The 13,913-nt window shown below is 46.4% G+C and overlaps 1 protein-coding gene across 1 annotated transcript in view; it reads left to right on the forward strand.

Annotated features, from left to right (window-relative positions):
* fras1 (Fraser extracellular matrix complex subunit 1) overlaps positions 1–13,913 on the forward strand; it is a gene marked incomplete at its 3' end in the record, with an annotated part of 263,420 nt that overhangs the window by 58,127 nt on the left and 191,380 nt on the right. The gene's annotated exons all lie outside the window — the stretch shown is intronic.

Genomic DNA, 13,913 nt, shown 5'->3' on the forward strand with positions numbered 1-13,913 from the left:
TGTTCTTGTATTAAATTCTATGTGGGCGTTTTTGCGTACAGAAAGCAGTGGAAGTCCGTTTATGATATTTCTGTTGTTTAGGTGGTGGAGGTCACAGTCTCCTATTGATTTCTTTGCAGTCTGTCAGAGAGGTTTTATCCCCCACTGAATGCTGCAGAAACTCAGACCAACACAACCCTGCTAACTGTTGACATATTTGACACAAGTGGAGCTGATGTGCCCCGGGGAATCTGCTGGCCCACTGCACCACTGCCACAAACTACAGATTCTGAGGTGGACGTGACAGGTTGAGGACAAAGTTGTGTGTCTGCTCGGTATGTTGTGGCAGGAAGAGCCCGTCCCGCCTTGTCCAGAACGCCGTCTCCACCACGTCCCCACCCCGTCTCCACCTCATCACTTTGCTGACTTCAGGCTCCAGACCCATCACTCATTTGAACAAATACAACGATTCGTCATCTGATGCTGTAAATATTCTGTGGGTGGAAAAAAAGAAATATACATTTATGCTGTAACATACAACCTAAATTCACAATGAGGGCCTGTACTTATGTTACGTGGTCCTTGTTTTATTCACTGTTACGTCAGAATGAAACCATGTACTTGATTCACTATCACTTTTATTACAAGTGCATGATCAGGCAAATTCTTCTTTTGTTTCTCATGGATTTTGTGGGTGACGACTATGAAATGCCGATTTTGCATGCGGTACATTACATTTGCACGTGATCGATCTGCTTTAAACAGTGTTTGATTTTGTTCACCATGCAGTGGTTTGATGCAGCTCTGAGCCTCCACAAACACACAATAATATGTATCATGGAGCTGGACTTGTTGGCGGAAGAATCAGCATTACTGCAATTAAATATGTAACAAAGAGGAAAACACATATAAAAATGGGGGAGATCATCTGTCCTAAATTCCAACTTGTGGACAAAAGAAAAGCTCCAGAAGAGATTGAGATTAAAAGAAGATTGTGCTCTTACAGTGTCTCTGTCGGACATGTTCCCATTGGCCTGACATGTTCCTGCAGTTGTCCTCCTGGTTCTGTCCTCACTGTGGCATGTGAAGCATGTGTGTCATCCACCATGTGAGTCCAGCTGTCTGGGACCAAGTCTGTGATGCCTGAAGCCAGATTAGGACAACGACAAGATTACACAGCAGAGACAAACTTTCAATATTACAGCTGATTGTGCAGTGAATACATACTTGATTAGGCATACACAATATTTATGGGATAAATATTATTCTGGATTGATGTTCATATGCAATAATGTATTTCCATGGGATTGCAGAGAAAATCAAGTAATTAATTTTACTAAATGCAAATATCATGTACACAGCCATCAAGAAGCTGCTGTGTCGAAGTCAGATGTGGCTCTTCAACATGTTTTGACATTCTTAAAGAGGAATCCACCGTTCTCTCTTCCTCCAGAGCTAGATGGGATGTAGCAGCTGAACACATCCCACTGGTATGGTTCAACCACAGCATCTGTACGAGTCATAGCAATAAATCATCATAAACATTAGCACATTTCATCAGTGTTTCGGATTAATTGGTCTCCCTGTTAAATGGTGACTTCTTCCTTTTGCAGCTCCGATAAGATAATAATCCCTACAGTTTCAATAGGGATCCTAATAAGACTCGCAAAAGGTACAAAGCTTGGAAGCTTATTGTAAATGCTGTTAAATTGATTGTGATGGTCTTGAGTGAATGTCAGCATCTTCACCGTATATGAGGTTATGAATGGGCGTTCTTCCAGACTTGATGAACGGTCAACAGTTTCTAGTTTCTTTTTTGATACAGACACTGACTTCCTTTGTGTCAACTCCTGTGGACTACAGAGAATTCAAATGAAGATACTTTCCCTCAACTACTATCACATAAAGGAACTTCGGCTGGGTCCAAACTTTGGATGTTTTAGTAGCATGAAAAACCTATAATACTCAATAATGAAAAGAAATGCAATGACAAATGATTAAAATTAATGATTTTAATTGCATCTCATTATTTAATACGTTTTAGTGAATGAATGAATCAGTAGACTTTCATAACTTTAAACATGTTCATTTTTCTGTCTGAAAGGGACTTCGTCAGGTTCCCTCAGACTGAATTATAGTCAAATATAAAGCATCATTGAATTCATTCATTGTTTTCACAGAGTTTCTTCTGCAATTTATCAGAAATAATGCATCAAAGTCCCACCCCATTTGCATAGTGTTTGCGGTGGTTAGTGCTTCCACCTCACAGTGAGAAGGTTCTGGTTCAAATCCTGGGCAATGTCTCTCTGTGTGTGTGTGTGTGTGGGTGTGTGTGTGTGTGTGTGTGTGTGTGTGTGTGTGTGTGTGTGTGTGTGTGTGTGTGTGTGTGTGTGTCAAACCCTGCACTGTGGGTCCCTGAGCAAGACCCTCAACCCCCAACCCCCCCCCCCCCCCCCCCAACGCTGTGTGGTTGCCAGCCAATGGGTCAGTTTGATACAAAGAAAAGGGGATCAACAGAGATAAAATATGATGAAACAGAAAATATGAACTACAGTTAAATGTGTTTGAAAGTACAGTACTTTGCAAACATACATTTTGGGTATAATATTTGGTCGTTTTGTTTTAACTGCAGCATCTTTGATTTATAAATGTTAAATCACATTAGAAGCCGTTTAAGATTCTTTATTGTCACTGTATTCATAAAACATAAAGCTCAAATCTTAACAGAAATGAGAATATGAGACACAATGGGTATATGTAATGCTTACATTACATTATTTTCTTAGTTATATTTAATATAACTATATGAATATCCTATAAGAACCTTTGTGAGGTTAAATTGGTTTGACCCGTAATTGTTGCCTCGTTGGTGTCTGAATGTAGAGAAAAATAATTCATTGCTTTTTTACTCACTGTTTAGTAGAAATGCAGATATATTTGTCTTTGTCAGGCATTAAAGCATGTGGATCTTGTCGTCTCTGACCTAGTATGAAATGGTTTATCAATAACATCCTCAAAAGTCACTATATAGATCAAAAAGATCTGTGACAGTAAAAAGTTCAATACAGTTGAAGAGTAAATAAGGAAAAAAATACAGTCCAGCACATTAGAATTAGTTTCCTTTATGAGGCTGCAAATAGTTGGCTTGCAGTATCATGTTTGCGCTCATGTTGCTCATGACAAGCAGCAATCATCTGATTTATAACATCTGCCTGCTGCTCCTGTCTGCCACAGTTTCCTCAGGACATTTTTATTTGGCTCTTGTCAGAACATGTGGAATTAAACACTTAAAAAGACATATTCAGAGGTCATTTTCTTTTATCCAGCTATACAAGTAGGTGCTCTGGGACTTTGCAGCTTCATATTCAGTTACAAAGTGAAAGTCAAAATTGCTGCGGTGCATTCCTCATGGCTGCAGCTGTTTTTATGTACGTGCCTGGAAAGTCTTCACCACCAAAATAATCTCTGTTGGAGGCAGCCAGACGCAGACGGGCAGGCTTCACAGAGCTTTACTAAATATGGACGGAGCCGTCATAGATTCACATTACCACCAGCTCAGCTGCTGCCTGAAGTGACTGCATGTGACACCGTGTGTTCATGCGATTACATGTTGATCAGTTAAATTCATGAAGTTGAGAAGAATGTAATTCTCTACATGAAAAAATCTCTAACAGTAAAATTTGTAGTGCATTTCACCTTATTGACTTTTTCCATGTGTTCCTCCTCTGCTGGTACCAACGGGCTCCATCTTGAAGTAAAAATATCCATGTTGCATTTCCTTCTGGCCTCCATACTCTTCATACTGAGGATCTTCTTTCTCCTGCTGTCAAGATACAATGGTTATGACTGACTGAAATCTGCCTTCTAATACTACACCCCCAGACCTTTTGGAATCCACACATCTGTTTCTGCTGCTAAACATGTCTGAAGGGTATTGAACATGTCCTCAATTTCTTTTGCCATTGCAAAATAAACGTGCAATGTAGTATAGCAATTTGGGGGAAATAATCCTCTTGTTCCTTTTTAAAGCTGGGTGGACCTTAATTTGTCTTTGTAAAATAGAATAGAATTAATTGTATTGTCATTGTTCTCAGCACAATAAAATTAAAAATAGGAGCTCTCGCAAGAAAAAACAGTACAAAACAGCAGAAGGCGTAAAGATAATTTGAAAAAGAGAAACAAATGGAATAATGCAGACATAAAAACTTTTAAAAGAAAAAAAAACTGTACAGTCCCCAGGGGACATTTACAGGGAAGAGTGGATAAAACAGCAGTTCAGGGTAAGTTGGTGTTTAAGGCTCTTGGATAGAAACTGTTACTCAGTCTGCTTGTTTTTGCCTGTATTGCCCAGAAACACCTCACTGATGGCAGAAGTAAGAAGAGGGCACAACAGAGACTCTCCTTCCTGAGGATCCTGAGGAAGGAGAGTCTCTGTTGTGCCTTCTTCAGGATTGCTGTGCAGTTTACAGTCCAGGTTAGGTCCTCGCTGATGTGGATGCCCAGGAACCCAAAGCCTGGCACCATCTCCACACCTTCCCCATTTATGGTGATCGGCTGGATGTCCTGTTTACTCCTCCTGAAGTCGACTATCAGTTCCTTGGGCTTGGAGGTGTTCAGGATGAGGTTGGTGGTGTAGCACCAGCCTGACAGACTCTCCACCTCTCCTCCCTGTAAGCAGCCTAATCTCCTCCTGACATGAGCCCCACCACCGTGGTGTCATCCTCCAAATTAATGATGGTGTTGCTGGGGTGGGTGGGGGTGCAGTTGTAGGTGAAGAGGCACACAGCCCTGTGGAGAACTGGAGCTGGTTCTCCAGTTCTCCACAGGGCTGTGTGCTAAGGACAAAGGACAGGTGGCGTCCTTCTCTCACCCTCTGGGAGCGCTCTGTCAGGAAGTCCATTACCCAGGTACAGATGTTGGGGGAGAGACCAGGTCCCCCGGCCTGCTGACCAGTCTGCTCGGGATGATGGTGTTGAACACTGAGCTGAAGTCCAGGAAGAGCAGCCTCACATAGCTCCACCCCTTTTCCAGGTGGGTCAGTGTGGTGTGCAGAGATGACGTCCTCTGTGGACCAGTTGGCTCTGTAGGCAAACTCATGGGGGTCGAGTGTGGGTGGCAGGCATGATGTGATGTGACTCTGGACCAGTTTCTGGAAGCACTTAATGATGGTGGGGTGAGTGCCACTGGCCGGTAGTCAGTGAGGCTATGATGGCAAAGTCAACAAGCTGTAAAGTTTGGTGAATCTACCTATTCACAAAAAAAATTAGTACAGTGATGAAGCCAGAATAAAACCAGAGGTTGTGAGATCCTTGCACATGGAAACACTATGGAACTGTCCACAACTGCAGAAACATACATAAATGTGTCTTTTTTGTCTGACCCTACAGGGTTTTAATATTTCAGTAGACTGTGGACGTTCACATCACCCGTTCAGGATAGTTTATAGAGTTTATTTGGAAAAGCATCATCATTGTTGGAGTGATGAGTTTACTGACAGTTACAAGACTGATACTCTGCTCTTGAATCCACAGCATATGAACGGATGTAAATAGTTTTGATTTGGAGAGAAGTATGAGTGACAGATGATATGAATGTAGCAGTATTGTACACTGAAGCGGCACTGCAGCATAGAACTGCCACAATAGAACAGATTCTAATATTGCAGTTCTATGCTGACGCATCAGAAGTTTCACGTGCTCCTGACCACCAGTCACAGTGAATTACCAGCGTGTCTGTTTGGGTTGTGTAGAAGGAAGTGTAAACTAGGAATTAGAAGTGGTTTTTTGGACGACAAACAACAACAAATGTGAATTGTCTGTGATTCGCCCGTGGCTGCGTAAACAAACAGTGTTCAGACGTCAGAAATCCTTCATTTTCAGAAGGAGAGAAAAACTCTGAGCAACAAAACGTTGCAATGCTGTTGGGTTTTTAATAATCAGGTTCTCGACATTGGAGTTTAAATCGCAGCACTTTCAGAGAAAACCTCAGATGAACTTCAGTTGTGTAGTAGATGTGACTGTTTCTACATGTGGGACTGGATGTGTATATACATAACTAGAATGTATACAAGTATTGTAAGAGAATACATGTATCTGCCTGTATGTGTTATAGTATCCATCCATCCATAAGGCTACCGCTTTATCCGGGGCCGGGTCGCGGAGGCAGCAGTCCAAGCAGAGTTGCCCAGACTTCCCTCGCCCCAGACACTTCCTCCAGCTCCTCCGGTGGCACCCCAAGGCGTTCTCAGGCCAGCCGAGAGACATAGTCTCTCCAGCGTGTCCTAGGTCTGCCCCGAGGCCTCCTACCGGAGGGACATGCCCGGAACACCTCCCTAGGGAGGCGTCCGGGGGGCATCCGAAATAGATGCCCGAGCCACCTCAGCTGGCTCCTCTCGATGTGGAGGAGCAGCGGCTCTACTCCGAGCTCCTCCCTGGTGACTGAGCTCCTCACCCTATCTCTAAGGGTGCGCCCAGCCACCCTACGGAGGAAGCTCATTTCAGCCGCTTGTATCCGGGATCTCGTTCTTTCGATCATGACCCATAGTTCATGACCATAGGTGAGGGTAAGAACGAAGATCGACCGGTAAATCGAGAGCTTTGCTTTTTGGCTCAGCTCCTTCTTCACCACGACGGACCGATACAACGTCCGCATAACTGCGGACGCTGCACCGATCCGCCTGTCGATCTCACGCTCCATCTTTCCCCCACTCGTGAACAAGACCCCAAGATACTTGAACTCCTCCACTTGGGACAAGAGCACTCCACTGACCTGGAGGGGGCAAGCCACCTTTTTCCGGTCGAGAACCATGGCCTCAGATTTAGAGGTGCTGATCTTCATCCCAGCTGCTTCACACTCGGCTGCGAACCGTGTCAGTGCACGCTGAAGGTCCAGGCATGATGGGGCCAACAGAACCACATCATCCGCAAATAGCAGAGATGAGATTCTGTGGTCCCCAAACCGGCCCCCCTCCGGCCCCCGGCTGTGCCTAGAAATTCTGTCCATATATATGATGAACAGAACCGGTGATAAAGGACACCCCTGCCGGAGGCCAACGTGCACAGGGAACAGGTCCGACTTACTGCCGGCAATGCGAACCAGACTCCTGCTCCGGGAATACAAGGACCGAACAGCCCTCAACAAGGGACCCCGGACTCCGTACTCCCGGAGCACCCCCCACAGGACATCTCGGGGGACGCGGTCGAACGCCTTCTCCAGATCCACAAAACACATGTGGACTGGTTGGGCGAACTCCCACGAACCCTCAAGCACCTGGTGGAGGGTATAGAGCTGGTCCAGTGTTCCACGACCAGGACGAAAACCGCATTGTTCCTCTTGGATCCGAGGTTCGACTAACGGCCGGACCCTCCTCTCCAGTACCCTGGAATAGACTTTCCCGGGGAGGCTGAGGAGTGTGATCCCTCTGTAGTTGGAACACACCCTCCGATCCCCCTTCTTAAAGAGAGGGACCACCACCCCGGTCTGCCAGTCCAGAGGTACTGTCCCCGCCCGCCACGCGATGTTGCAGAGACGAGTCAACCACGACAGTCCCTGCACATCCAGAGACTTAAGGAACTCTGGGCGAATCTCATCCACTCCCGGTGCCTTGCCACCGAGGAGCTTCACAACAACCTCGGTGACTTCAGCTTGGGAAATGGACGAGTCCACCTCTGAGAACCCAGTCTCTGCTTCCTCAATGGAAGACGTGGTGGCGGGATTGAGGAGGTCCTCGAAGTATTCCTTCCACCGCCCGACAATATCCCCAGTTGAGGTTAACAGCTCCCCACTTCCACTGTAAACAGTGTTGGTGGAGAACTGCTTCCCCCGCCTGAGGCGCCGGACGGTTTGCCAGAATTTCCTCGAGGCCGACCGAAAGTCCTCCTCCATGGCCTCTCCGAACTCCTCCCAGACCCGAGTTTTTGCCTCCACCACAGCCCGGGCTGCAGCTCGCTTGGCCTGCCGGTACCTGTCGATTGCCTCGGGAGTCCTATGAGCTAACAGTGCCCGGTAGGACTCCTTCTTCAGCTTGACGGCATCCCTTACTTCCGGTGTCCACCACCGGGTTCGGGGATTGCCGCCACGACAGGCGCCAGAGACCCTGCGGCCACAGCTCCGAGCAGCAGCTTCAACAATGGAAGTGGAGAACATGGTCCACTCGGACTCAATGTCTCCAACCTCCCTCGGGATCTGTGAGAAGCTCTCCCGGAGGTGGGAGTTGAAGGCTGCGCGGACGGAGGGCTCGGCCAGATGTTCCCAGCAGACCCTCACAACACGTTTGGGCCTGCCGAGTCTATCCGGCCTCCTCCCAGTCCAGCGCATCCAACTCACCACCAGGTGGTGATCAGTTGACAGCTCTGCCCCTCTCTTTACCCGAGTGTCCAAGACACACGGCCGGAGATCAGATGACACGACCACAAAGTCTATCATTGACCTCCGGCCTAGGGTGTCCTGGTGCCATGTGCACTTATGGACACCCCTGTGCTCGAACATGGTGTTCGTTATCGTCAAACTGTGACTAGCACAGAAGTCCAATAACAGAACACCACTCGGGTTCAGATCGGGGAGGCCGTTCCTCCCAATCACCCCCTTCCAAGTCTCGCTGTCATTGCCCACGTGGGCGTTGAAGTCCCCCAGGAGAACAATGGAGTCCCCAGTTGGGGCACTATCCAGCACCCCTCCCAGGGACTCCAAGAAGGTTGGGTACTCTGAACTGCTGTTCGGTGCATAGGCCGAGACAACAGTCAGAGACCTGTCCCCTACTTGTAGGCGTAGGGACGCAACCCTCTCGTTCACCGGGGTGAACTCCAACACATGGCGGCTGAGCTGTGGGGCAATAAGCAAGCCCACTCCAGCCCGCCGCCTTACACCGCGGGCAACTCCAGAGAAGTGGAGTATCCAGCCCCTGTCGAGGAGCTGGGTTCCAGAGTCCAAGCTGTGAGTGGAGGTGAGCCCGACTATATCTAGACGGTATCTCTCAACCTCCCTCACAAGCTCGGGCTCCTTCCCCCCCAGCGAGGTCACATTCCATGTCCCAAAAGCCAGAGTCCGTGTCCGGGGATCGGGTCGTCGAGGCCCCTGCCGTCGACTGCCACCCAATCCACACTGCACCCGACCCCTACGGCAGCCTCTGTGGGTGGTGGGTCCACAGGAGGGTGAGGAGGAGGGGCCCGCGTCGTCCCTTCGGGCTGAGCCCGGCCGAGTCCCGCGGGCAAGAACGCGGCCACCAGGCGCTCGCGTGCGAGCCTCCACCCCGGGCCTGGCTCCAGGGTGAGGCCCCGGCTGCGCCAAACCGGGCGACGTCTCCGTGCTCCTCGTGTGTGTATCCATAGGGGTGGTTTGAACTGCTTTTAGTCTGACCCGTCGCCTCAGACCTGTTTGCCTTGGGAGACCCTACTGGGGGGGCAAGCCCCCCGGCAACATAGCTCCGAGGGTCATTCGGGTGCTCAAACTCCCCCACCACGATAAGGTTGCAGTTCAAGGGGGAGGTGTTATAGTATATATAGTATATTATTATTGGGGATGAGCGCGTACACCACTATCTGTATCTGTATCTGTTCAACCATCAAAATGATCTGTATCCGTATCTGTAATGGGTGGGGCCTGAACCGGAAGTGGCTGTGGCTCAATTGAAACTGGGTGGGGCTTAAATCGGTACATTATTGTAAGTCTGAAATTGATATGGGTTGATCAGAAGTTGTTTTATTAATTGTGCCTGCCTCTGTAAGAGGCGTCGCACAATTATTACAATCCTGGGAAAGCGCCGTTTTTTTTAAATATTATTTTTATTCTTCCCACAAAGTTTGCAGGCCTACTAGTCCCGCACCGTTTGGAGTACGTAGACAAAAAGCATATCGCTACGTAGGGAATTATCGGGAATCCTGTGCATCCATTTGGATTATGGATATCGCAAACGGCTTCCGAACAACACGTAAAAAACGGCGATGATTTTTACATCCGCTTAACATGGGAGCCAAGAAAAAACAGAAAAAAAATCACACTTTTTCCATGCCACATCACGTCGCCAAATCTTCAGCTACAGACTCCAACTTACTCTTAAAACGTTGCCGCACTTGTCCTCTATTCAGATATGTTCTCGGAATTTCCAAAAGTTTCACCAATTTTACATTGTGAGCCTTCAAATGTCATCAACTTTTCCCTCCTTTTTCCAGTTTTGTATGGGTGTGTATGTGGAAAAGCTAGAGGGGGAGATGTCAGTTAGAGGGAGAGAAACTGCCGTTTTACAAACAAAAAAAAGTTTTTATCTCGTCACCACAGACACATTTCTTCGTCTTTCTCAACATATTATACATCAAAATGTAGCTACAGGCGTTGTGCTTCTCACGAGGGGCCACTTTTGTCTCAGAGAGACACGGTTCTCCCTCCAGGGGACTTAATTGACAGGGAGCGCAGGATTTTCTGTAACCCGCTCCCATGTATTTTGGGGAGACGTTTTCTCCCAAATCCCCAAAGTTCAGCCATTTGTTTCAAGTCCTCACGGGGAGACGGAACCTCGTGAGGACATGAAAACCACACCGCACGTCCTTCAACTTCTCCCGACGCCCACGGTGAAGGAATTTTTCACCCAAGTTTCACGGTTCTCCAACTAAAAGCAGTTGTTCGGGACCTGCGTTTGTGCTTAAACACCTTCTTCCCTCAGATAAGGTCTCATAGTCTCTGCCACCTGCAGGTGCAGCCTGTCAATCAGGAGCCGGCTCCATGACATCACACAAGCTGCTCCCAATCTGCCTGGCAACACACACGGCTCCTCTGATTGGCTGGACCAGTAACATGATGGTTGACCACACAGTGCTCACACTTATACAGTGTCTGAGGCACCATACTTTTCAATGCATTTTAAGGCTGATGCTAATGCGTTAGCATCAACACTTGTTAGCATGCCAATTAGCATGCTACAAAGTTTGTTCAATTGAGCTGAAATTTGGAGGGTGGCCTCATGGGGGCACTGCGATCACGGCGCACTAGCTAATTAGCCACCGCGCTAAGCTAATTGGCTCAGCATCTCAGAATGTGACGTAACTCCAGATTCCAGGTCAGCCTCACCTGGGAGGTATCCTCTGCGCTTTTCAGGCAAATCGCAGGTGTTAGCATCTCATGCTAACAAGTTTGTTCAAATGAGCTGAAATTTGGAGGGTGGCGTCGTGCTGGCGCTGCGATCGAGAATCACTAGCTAATGACATGGTTTCCACTTACTTAAATCGCTGTTAGCTGTTAGCATCGCATGCTAACAAGTTTGTTCAAATGAGCTGCAATTTGGAGGGTGGACTCGTGGTGGCACTGCGATCGAGAATCACTAGCTAATGACATGGTTTCCACGTACTTAAATCGCAGGTGTTAGCATCACATGCTAACAAGTTTGTTCAAATGAGCTGAAATTTGGAGGGTGGTCTCGTGGTGGCGCTGCGATCGAGAATCACTAGCTAATGACATGGTTTCCACGTATTTTTCACCCTGCCGCTGCCTCGCTCGGCAGCAGGGGGCGGCAGGTGGCAGGCACAATAAAATTTCCGCGGGAATTTTCTAGTTTATTTTGTTGTTTATTTTGTTATTTTGTTTATTTGAAAACTATTTACAGAGCAGCCTCAGAATTGATATTCAATGTTTTCTATATAAAAAACGATATACTATATACAGTATATAAAGCTTAATTTGTAACATTTATAATATATTTATTTTTATGAACAGCTATATACAATAAACATATTAATATAGGCTACTTTGTGTGTTCAGCTATATGTGTGTACTTATTTTTTAATGATGTGTGTGAACCTGGTGATTCATGTAAACATCCAGTGGTGACAAACAGGGAAATAATATGTCAGCCTTGTTCACTGTATTCTTCTCAAAAGCACCGCGTTCACTACGAGCAAAGTTTTCCAACTGACTTTACACCACCAGCCAAACTAAGAGCAAGTAGACGGTATAAAAACAAAACCGACAGAAGTGACCGACGAGACACGAGCTGTTTTCAGCTCTGTCTTGTCAAATGCACCGCGTACGTTATGAAACAAGTTCACCAAGTAACTTTAAATATCATACAAACCGAAATAGAGGCAAGTTGAAGAAAACCTTAGGTGCAGCTGTCACTCTCTGTGTGTGTGAGCCGCCTGCAGAGATGTGTGTGTGGAGGGGCGGGCTCTGTGTGTGACTGGCCAATCACAGAGCGTGAAGACAGTCAGTTAACAAATGAGGATTTTCCTTCAGCACGAGTGCGGATATTGACGAGTTTTCCTCGTATCACGGTCGTACTCGTAAAAAATGTATTATCCGTACTGGATACTCGTCTGAAACGAGTATCTGGCTCATCCCTAATTATTATGTATAGTATATATGATAATTAAAAAAAATATATCTATAATTTATTCATACCTTTCCTTAATATAATAGTTCTAACATGGAGAAGGGGTGGCTTTAAAAGGGACATATCACACAACTTTCCAACACTTTCACATGGGTCCTATTGGTCCATAAACATTGTATTCAAAGTTTTTTGCACCAAATCCAGCTTGTCCTTGATTTTCAGCCAGTTAATTATTCGATCATTCGAGCCTCATTCAGAATCTGCTTTGTTTCAGAGAGCTGGACTGGCTCCGCCCACATGCCCATCTTGGAAGTGGAGGAAGTGCTTCCTCTCCTTATGCCATGTGCTATTGTTTACATTTGATCTGTTGCTAAGTTAAGGAGAAACAAACCAATAAGAACCACAATGTGACCCAGACAGAGAAGCTCCTGAAGAAGGACGAAAAAATATACTATAAAATCATATGTATGGTGGGAGACAAGAGGATGACGAGGAAGCTATCCTCCCTGATGGAGAACGTCTCCACCCGCTGCATGGTACTGTTACAGGACCTGGGCCACTAAAAACTAGTGTGTACTTATTGTACGCAGATCAGCTGAGCCTCCAGGTCCTGTATTGGGTGGCAATAGTGCACATGCGCAACTGAATCAAATGACTCAATTGACTCAGACAACCGGTTCACTTGGATGAACGACTCAAAAACCCGTGAGTCCGTTCAAGGAGTCGGGTTTCTCATCACTACAAAGCATACACGTTACGGTCAGTAGTTCATATCTTAGTCAACACCTAAAGACACAGAGATTGCTTAGTGGTTTGAAAAGTGAAATGTTATGCATTTCATTCTCTGATATTCTATGAAAGAACTGACCTTTTATATGATGACAATTTGGGTTATAAATCAACTCTTTGAAATTACGCTTCTCAGTGGAACAAAAAGAAAAGGGGAAAAATCCTGTTGGCCATCTTACAAGTTTCATCACATCAAGTGCAGAAAGGGCCTGAATTAAAAAAGGCAGTCACAAAGATTAATCAACAAATTAATATACCTCCCAAATGGCTGCTCCTCTTCCAACATCGGATTATAGAGCACCTTCCTCCCACTACCTGATGTAACTTGAACTTGTGGTCAGATCAGGGGATTTAAAAGTTACTGAGCGTCTTCCCCTGTGCAGTGGACAGTGTCGTTCCTTCTCCTGTGCCGTCCCATTGTGCGATGCAGATGCTCCTTCTACAGTGAATGGTTCATGTAAAGTCACTCTAACAGACATCCTGACTCTCCTATGGGCTCTCCGCTGCTGAGGCATGGACACACCTTCCTGTTTCACAAACTGAACACACACTGCTGCCTTCCCAGCCACAGAGTCCCCTTCAAAACCGCTGCTGCTGTCCCTAGCCACTCCGGTATTGTTCACAAAATAAATAAAAACACTTTTCTTCTCCATCTCTATATCTTCAAACTTACTGAACGTTTTCCTTTTAGATTGCTAGTTGACATTGCTCAACCTTTCCAATATGCCAGTTTTCCAGCATTAAGTAGAAGGAGTACAAGTAACAGTATTTATAAAGTGGAGATGCAAGTCGAATGCTGCTTTAACCTGCACTGGTTTGTTAGCAGACT

Source organism: Blennius ocellaris (assembly GCF_963422515.1).
Source record: "Blennius ocellaris genome assembly, chromosome: 7".
In the NCBI taxonomy this organism is placed as follows: domain Eukaryota; kingdom Metazoa; phylum Chordata; class Actinopteri; order Blenniiformes; family Blenniidae; genus Blennius; species Blennius ocellaris.